This window comes from Puma concolor, chromosome B4 (genome assembly GCF_028749965.1).
Source record: "Puma concolor isolate L17-30 chromosome B4, mPumCon1.1.hap2, whole genome shotgun sequence".
Lineage (NCBI taxonomy): Eukaryota > Metazoa > Chordata > Mammalia > Carnivora > Felidae > Puma > Puma concolor.
Genome location: NC_141673.1, coordinates 30,005,385 through 30,015,043, shown reverse-complemented (window position 1 = coordinate 30,015,043; position 9,659 = coordinate 30,005,385). Strand labels below are relative to the sequence as shown.

Sequence of the window (9,659 nt, the reverse complement as noted above, 5' to 3'; positions counted from 1 at the left end):
AAATACTATGACAAGAAATTTCTGCCATCAGAGTTTTGAAGTCTTTCCTGTTATCAAGAAACTCTATTACAAAATAGATACTGATACTTGAAGCCACTGTGTGTTCTCATATCATATATAAGATACATCATATATCATTAAGAACTTTCTTTAGCCCGTGAGAGAAAAAGATTCTTATGTGTATCCTGGAAAGCATCTTGGGCGGGGGGGGGGGGGGGGGGGGGGGGGGGGTGGTAAACTCAGCAGGAGACCTAACTCAAAAGATAGGCTATTAATGGCAAACTTTACCAACTTCCTAGCTTTTCTCAGCTCCTAGCTAGCACCCATGGTGGATCAATGGGCGAATAAATAAAGTTGCTTAAGAAGTACATAATGTCTCTGGTACTCTGCTAAGTGCTTTTTGTTATATTATTTCATTTGATTCCTGTAACAATATCCTAAAGTAAGGACTGCTATAACTCCCATGTTATACATGGAATAACAGAGGTTTAAAGAAGTTAACAACTTTTTCTAAGATCACGTGGTTGGTTTACAAAGCTGATATTTGAATCCAAGTCCATCTGAAGCCAGAGGTTTTGCTCTTAACCACAGCCCTGCAATGGTTAAATTTTACAGGCAGGGAGAACAGAATATAGAAAAGTCATACGCCGTAAAGGCCTTGTGAATTCAGAAGGTTAAAATATTTGGGGTATAGGTATGGAACTGGCTCTCAAGAGCTGATTCTTAAATATTCAGGAACTTTACAAGTTGATTGTTAGACTGTTGATAGCATAAGATCAGCTAGGGTGGAAGTATTTATACCACAGAAACCAGCAAATGCTACAGATCAGGGCTTTGTTTCCACGGAGTTGATTTTCTAGCACAGCACTCGCTCCTAGAATTTCAGTTAGAGCACAGACTGTATGAAGAAAAAACAGGAGAGGAAGGTAAAAACTTACATTAAGGTCATTTTATAAAGAGCCCTGGTAAATGTGAGCATTACCATGTTTTTGCAATTCACATTGGATCATATCCCCTCTCAATCTCTAATCCTCTACTGGCTCCCAGCTGTCATAAAATGGAAACTCCACATCCTGGAGTATGGCCTGGGCTTTTGTCTTCAATCTCACCTCTCCAGTTCTTTTCCTCTGTCCTTTTCACTCTCCTGTCAAGCTAACAGCCACACTGCTCCACTCAAATGGGGCTTTTATGAACAAGTTCTTTACAAATTTAGTCCTTCACATGAGTTGTTCCTTCTAGTTTTTGCATGGTTGTATTCTTCAGATCTCAGCTTCAATGTCACTTCCAGAAAGTTCTTTTCTTGACTTCCAAATCTAAAGTAGGTGCCCTGTCACATCAGCCTATTTTAACACTCTCCTTAGTACTTAATGGTGTGGCACAAGAGTTAAATGCCTTGCCTCTGAAGTCAGACTGCTGGAGCCCATTATTACTTTTTCACTTACTAGCTGTGGGACTTTATATGAGTTGCTTATTTCCATGACTCAATTTCCTATTTGAAAAATGCGATGTAATTATTTCCTCATCATGGGTTTCTATGGGAATTAATATGTGTAAAAGAATACCACATGAGAGAAAGAACGGCCATTGGCCCATGATAGCGTTCAAAATATTTTAGACAGTATCACTGAGAACTGTATTTACTAATTTGTTGTCCATTTTTCTCAACTAGAATATAAATTCGTTAGGAGCATATACCTCATCTGTTCTGTTTGCTTTAGATTCCTCCTCATCAGTGATTCCTAGAACAAGGACCTTGGGCAGGGTAGGCAATGGGGACGGGGTGGAAGCATGACATGGGTCTACTATTCAGGGTTTTTTGTTTGCCTCCTTGACTTCTCCCAAAAGTCATTCTTACATCTCTGAACCCATAACAGTGGAAACAATGTAGATGTGTGAAACAGTCCTGGTGGCGGTAATATAAAAGTGAGAGGCTTTACTTTCTCTCCAGTGGAACATAGTTCATTTCCAGCTGCTGGTGGGGTATTTAGGAATACTGACCCAGTGCTATTAGATCTCTCATTTATCAGGAGAAGTTAGAAATGTGGACCTTCTTTGGTGTGAAATCTCCCATAAATATCTACAACTTCAAAATTTTATGAATGACTTATGGCCCAACAAATCATGTCTGTAAGCTAGACTTGGCTAAGGGCCACCTGCTTACAACCTATGATCTTGAACTTGATGTCGTGTTTTCCGTTATAAGGTCAGTGTCCTTGTCCTTTGCTCCCTGACATCTTGCTAGCAACATACTTGATGACCACACTCTGCAGTTGCATTTTCGTGATTCTCTGTACCCCGTATCCTTTACTCACTAGATACACCCTTCCCCATATGCTACCCTTTGCTCTAGATCCTATTCCTTGGCTTTAACAGATTATTCACTGGAGAGTAATGTGGTCCACACCCAAGTAAGCAGGGTATGCCATGGAGGTGACGATGAAGAATGTGAGCTGTCTGGTCTGGGTCTTTTATTTAAAGATTTACTATCAAGAAAGATGTCACCTGAGAGACTTTCATTTCTTATTTCTCCCCTCCCTCCTTTTTTCTTCCTTCTGTCCAGTGATGACATTAGTCTGATCACTGTCTTAAAGGGTTTGATCTGAATGCTTTTATAGAGTTAACTGTGACAGTAATGCCTTCCCAATCTTTGTTTTCTTCTTTTGAACATGTGGCTGGGGGAGGGGTATAATCTAGAATAGTGGTCGTCTACATTTTTTTATTATATGTGCCCCTACTAATAAAAAAATATTATATGTGTGCTATGTCTGAATGTTTGTCATCCCTTCCCACCATCCCCCATGCATATGTTGAAGTCCTAACCCCCAAGTTGATAGTATTAGGAGGTGTAGGGCCTTTGGGAGGTGATTAGGTCAGTAGGACAGAGTCCTCAGGAGTGGGATTAGTGCCTTGTAAAAGAAACCCAAGAAAGCTGGCTTGCCCCTTTTAGCTTGTGAAGGTGTAACAAAAAGATGGCTGTCTAAGAGGCCAGCCCTTACTAGACATCACATGTGCCAGTGTCTTGACCTTGGGTTTTCCTGCTCCAGAACTGTGGGAAATAAATGTTCATTGTTACAGCAGACTGAGCAGGCATATATCTCCATATATGTGCACTTGTTTAATATTTTATATGCAATCTAGTATTCTCATGTATTTATACTTTAAAATGCATATAAAATATAAATTTAAAATAATGAGATGAAAAATAATGAGATAAATTCCACCAACTGTTTATACTGCTCAGGGCATTACCAAATACACTTCATGGGGTGGATGCACCCTCGTCTAAAGACACCTCACCCTCTAACGAGGATGCGCTACCAGACTGAGGGAGCCAGTGGCTGTCCGGTCAGGTCAGCGTCAGTTTTGTGTTGGAATGTGGTCCAGGATGGAAGTGCCCTGGTTGGGGCACAGCCTGGGGCTCCATCCTGCGGTACAGCTGCTGGCCATCACCACAGGCTCTGTGCCTCAAATGGCTGCTTGTTAAGCCTTCGCCTCAAAAGCCAGGAGCTTGTCTCTCTTCACTTTGAATTTCTTTCTTCATTATATTAGGGTTGCACAGATCTCCCCAAAACATCATAAAATAATGAGAGCTGTATAGAAGTCCCACTTGGGGCTGAAAAGGTGCATATCAATCCCAAAACCCAAAATCTGCCAGCACCAGATAATAATGTGCTCACTGCACCATTTAACTACAGTGCCGCTCCCATCTCTATCACCCGCTCCGGGAAGAAGGGTGTTTGATGGGCTTTTCTCAACATTATCAGAGTGTTTGACATATTCTCTGGATTATTGAGTTTATAATCTCTGACCTAAACCGTGATGCCAGGAATGAAGTCAGAAGCTATAGTGTCTGAGGCCTCATCTTCCTCCCACAAGCTCAAGGACAGATTTATTTTAACAGCTGTTCACTACCTGATCTGAATTACGGGACTTCTGGAAAGGTCAAGGAGAAAGCTGAACAGCACATCTGTTCCAATCATAGTACCATATTTCTAGGAAGCTGGAAAAACAAAACATGCTATTGTAGAATATCTCAACAGTCATTTTAAGCATGATTTCACTGTGATTGTAAAACAGAGTATCTGCCTTCTTAGCATTCCTTTTTCTGGGAATACAGTTAATGTAGTGAAGCCATTGTGTCCTGCAAGATACTTTTCTGAACACTGGCAAAAAGCTGACCTGACTTTTTAATTTATAAACATTATTTTCTCTGCCATCTAATTCTTTGTTAAATATTGAACACTCTATTTCTTTTATGTGCTTTTTGAAGAGCAATGACCAACAATCAAGAATGCTCTCCTGTCTTGTCATTTAAAATGCCTTCCACCTTTCTTTATCCTTAGCTCTTTTCAAATTAAATTTCATTAACTGAAATCATCCTCTTTCTAAAATCGGAAGGCATTCTGACTTGGACAAAGCTAAACTATGCATTCCTATTACTGAACTGTCAAACCTAATCCTTAATGTCCCTGCTGCTACAGTCTTAATTCCTCACCAACAACTGTGCGTGAATGTGCTGTGAGAAGAGACAGCTGGTTGAAGTGTCTCATTTTGACAAATATTATCAATGGTTCAGTGTCAGCCTGGGGAGACACGACAAATGGCATTCCATAGAGGTTACTTTGTGGGCCAGTTAACATTTTAATCAGTGGTTTGAATACTGGAATAAAAATATGCTTAGAATATCTGTGATGGACACTAGTGTTCATGATGGGAATAGACCCAATTTGTGAACTGCTCTCTACCTGATAACCTTGCCGTAGCTTGCAGGAGCAGTGGATGATTTCATGTAAAGAAATGAAAATCCCAGCAATACTTGCTCTTGTCACCTACATTGAATAAATTCTTTTAAGGCAGGGCAAGGTCTCCTATCAGTTTCTACCTATATCCTAGATCCCTTTGTCTTCTCTTTGCTTCCATGGGACTAAAGCATCTTGATTGTTTATTCTCATTCTTGGCTGCCATTGCTTGCAAGTCAGCCTGGGTTTTAAATATCCTCGCAGCTGTACTTTCCAAAACACTGGGATTGTTAAGGCTTTAACTGCAAAAATACAAGGAAATAGAAAGGATTTTTAAAATTCCAAATAATAGGGATTATTAAAAGCTTGAAAGGCTCTTAAAAGTAATACTGATCATAGGTTTTCTGGTCTACATGAAAATGCAAATGGACCTAGGTCAAAGAGTCCCCTTCCTGAGTCGTTTACTCTGTCTGAATTCAGAGTCTAGACTAAGCTCTGAATCCAAGTTCAGAAGATTCCCATTGGCCCAATGGTGCTGTTAATTCTTTTCAGATTAAGCTTTCTGGTCTTCTCTATCTTCTCTTTTTCTCTGAATCTCAAGCCTATTATCCTTTCATCAGAATTATTCTTGTTTCTTCTGGTCCTTTCCTTCTTTCTGGTAACTTGAAAGAGAAGGACCATCAAGGACCCCTTCTTTAAACTTTTAGAAGTCCTATACTGACCTAAAACTTAGCCTTTTTGCCCTTCAAAATTCCTGCCTTCTCAATCAATATTTATTTCAAATCATCAAGGAATCATCGAGGCTCATTCTTTTAGCTTCTTAATGGTGTTCTGAACATGAACATCTAAACATAGACTTAATTCTCTTTTGAGACCTCATTAGCGTGCTCCAGAATCTAGAGGTTAGCTTCTGTATGTTATCTCTGGTCTCACTAGTTTCCAGAAAGCATAATCCCTTCCTATCTTGTTAAAAAAAAATCCTACTTTTCCTAGACCCAATTACTATTTTTTTTTAATCTAAAGGAAACCTTAACTGTACATTTATGGAATGCTTGAAATACCCTAATTTCAAATTACTATTAAGATCCTTTGGTTGTTCTTTCTTAATTATGTACATGTCCCCAGTTTTTTGTTGGTTTGTTTGTTCTTATGTCCTTCCCTTTTCCCAGAAGGTGCTTTTCCAGTATCTTATGATTGTTTTTAAAATATCAAACATAGTAAGCATTACTAGTACTCACAAATACCCAGTTCTCCTTTCCATTTCTGTTTAGGAAAAATTAAAGTTTCCAACCTCCTTCCATTAGGTGAGAGCAGTAAAATTTCTCTGGCCAATGGAATGTGCATGGGTGTGATGTGTGAACTTCATTGCTGAGGCAATGAAAAACCTCTGAATTTCTCTAATCTGTCTTGTCTCCTATCATGACCACCACTATGCTCCAGAGAGAGGATCTTGTCAGCCTCTCCTTACATGATTGTATGAAACGGAACTGCTGTTCTGTTGACTGATTGGGACATGTAATGTGAGGAAGAAATAAACTTTTGCTGTGTTAGAAACTGATATTTCAGGGTTAATTTGTTATTGATGTATAACCTATTATCCTGATTAATAAAACCATTATGTTATGAGCAGGCCATAGCAATAACAAGCATTATCTCCATTGGCAGAAGAGGCGTAAGGTTCCCTAGGATGTAGCAACATGATAAATACATTTTGATGTCCATAAACATGGAAGAAATGACTTTTCTAATAAGGAATTTTTTTTAAAGCAAGACAACATTTGATTTATTAAACATGGACTAATTCAGAGACTTAATTTTAGCATCTAAAGGTGAAATTTTTTTTTTCTGCTTGAAAATTAGATTTCTTTTAATAGTACTATTTTCTGTAAAACTTGTTTTATTCCTACCTTGTATTTCTAAGACTTTCGTATCTAAGGAGGCGATCAAGTATTTAGAGCTGCAAGAGCAGGTTAGCTTCATGATTCCCACCCACCCATGGGATCAACTGTGGCACAGTACAAAGAATTCCAGTGCCATGGATCCATTATGTCCAGAATCTGTCTTGTGTTTTGCCTTCCAAACCTGCCTTGACTGCTTTACTTGTTCATTCCTGAGGCTTTTCCTGATGTCTGGTCTCTGGACTCCACCCTCCATTTAGACCTAATGTTTCGACTTTGCTTTCTTCCCACACCCTCAACTGGGACCCGAGCATCAATCCCCCTTTGTTCTTCAGCCAAAAGTTTATTTCCCCTCCCCCATTCCCACACTCAACACTCAACTCCTGGAACCGCTAAACCCAGGCTCCCCACATTCCTAGGAAAAGAGATCAGCAACAGGAGGTCACATAAAAAAGTATGAAGCTCTTGCAGGTAGTAACAGAAGTTATTTTCATGTGTGATTTCAGGAAACCAATCTCATTTGCTTCAAACTTTTCCATGATCTTAATTATTTCTGGGCTCCCTGGTTGTAGTTTACTTCTTACCGGTATTGTAATCCATCAATCTGTAAATACACTGATATATCCTGATGGTGAGATAGAAATGACAGAGAAGCGTCAGACTGCAAAGTGCTTTATAAAGGACAGTTTTCTTATTTTCCAGATGGGTCAGGGAGGCACAGCTGGAAAGCGAATGGGGGTTTTTATCCAAATCCTGTGCTTTCATTTGTCTTGGCAGCTGCATTCTGAAGAGTGTAGGTCATTAAGAGGACGCAGCACTGTGGGCTGAGCTTCTGTGCAAAGTAGCACTTCAACAGCAGAGCTGTGAGCCTCTTAGACACACGTTATATATTGTCCAGTTTATATAAACCACTACATAATTCCTATACACAAACAGGGATGCTTCCTACAACATGTAGTTTCACACTTCTTGCATATCCATTTTAATCAGGGTAATTTTGCTGAACTGAATGCTCTCATTTTCGGAGCTTACATGATTATGGCTGCCAATATTACCATAAGAAGAAAAAAATAAATTTATCAAAGTAATTTCTCTGAATGTATAATGACTTGTTCTTTTTTTCTCTCCTGCCCCAAGTATTCCTCAATACTAATCAAGAGTTAGTATTTTATAAGTATTACTATTAGACAAATTATTTATCCTTTATTATGTTTCCTCCTTCTGATATAAAATCAGTGATGGTTTCTAGCAAAGGCTCCTAGTGATTTAAAAAATGCTAATGTTCCATAGCTTAATTCATATTTCTTTTACATTGAAGAGCTTCCTGAAATAGAGAATCGTTTTTGCAAAATACAATAGATTTAATGTGATTCAGGACCCAAGACACCCCTGTCTTCCTACAGTTGGGAAGACTGTTAAGGTTGGAAAGGGGGAGTCTTCATTTGGTAGCAGTCTAGCCTCTGCCTGCTTCTTCTGTCTTTATCTTTCCCAGATTCCTTATTTTGTTTTCCTTGGTGCTCCTTATTTGACATTGATCTGTTGACTCTAGGAAGGTATTGTTATCTCCTTGGTATTTGTTTGAAACCATAATACGCCTCAAACCTTCATTTCAACATAGCATGTGAAGTTGGAACTGCAGTATCCATGAAATTGATTGGTACTCAAACCACAAATGTTAAACCTTAAAATTCAGTCTTGAAAGGAAGGGAAAATTCTGAAACCATCTTTTAATAATACTGTCAATAACTTAGCTATCTTCATGTATTCTCTGTTTCTTTTATATACGAAGCATGATTATATGTATTTCTATTTCTGTTACCCCACTGTTTTCTTTTTATAATGATATACTGGAGAAACAGAAAGGACATTCAAAAAACAAGGAGCTGTATTTGTGTCCTTACAGCTATTGGTATACTCCAATGTCAAAGGGATGATAGAGTTTTAGGAACTATTCTGAGCAATTTGCCCACTTACGGCATCTAATAGTGACTACAAAATATCAGTAAGGTCCACACCATTCACTTTTCTTTCTACTCAACACTGTTCTTGTTTTGTTTTGTTTCTTTTCCATCCAAGACATACACACAAGATTCAATTGAGAATGATATCTCACACTATGAGGTAGTTAACTGTGTGTAGTTTCTTAAATAATTCATATGTACAGTAACTATAATTAAAGGAAAAATGTAAACTGTGGGAGCAAAAGCATATTTCTCTGTTATTTTGGATCCTCAGCATCCAGCTCATTTTTTTTTTTTTTTGGAACATTGTAAACAGCAAGTAGATATTTGCAAATTTAAAAACTAATTGGTAATACATTGTCAATATATGAGATGGTTCTGCTTTAACTACAGATTCCTCCTCACTGAGTTCCTTAATCATTCCAGAGTCATTTTACACTAAGAAACTGTGATATTCACCTTAGGGTCAGCATCTCTTCTGTGGTGCTGATTCTGTATTATCATCCTGGTTTTTTGTTGTCCACTCATCTATTTTTGCTTTCATTTCCGGTGCCTGACACAGCATGAATCAGGCCACATCTTTTCTTCTCTTTTCTTTCTCTCTCTTTCTCTTTCTTACTCTTTCTTAATGAAACACTTCATGAATCTGAGTGTCATCCTTACTCAGGGGCTGTGCTAATCTTCTGTTCCAGTTTTAGTAGATGTGCTGCCGAGCAAGCACAGACTGTTTCTTTCTAGATGGGGTGTTTCCATGTATTACTCCTGCTCCCCTAATTGTGGAAAGAAAGCTCTCATTTGTATGTTGCAATAGCTCAGACTCTGGTCCTACATTCAGTTTTTCTTCATCTGTCCTCCTCCTCTCTTGTATTCTTTCTCCTCTCTCTCCACTGGTTCTTTTCCCACCAGCATATATTTGATATTTAGCATACTCAAGATGTATCCATTTTAAGAGCAAATACACAGAAGCAAATAAACTACCTTGCTATTTGTGACTTTCTAGGTAAGACTTCATCCTCCTTTTCTTCAAGTCACTTGAAATACCAGTCTACCTGGAATGTCTC

The 9,659-nt window shown here is 38.6% G+C and overlaps 1 pseudogene; it reads right to left on the bottom strand.

Annotated features, from left to right (window-relative positions):
• Window positions 1–9,220: 9,220 nt before the first annotated feature.
• LOC112864010 (U6 spliceosomal RNA) lies at window positions 9,221–9,319 on the bottom strand (annotated as a pseudogene).
• Window positions 9,320–9,659: the final 340 nt, after the last annotated feature.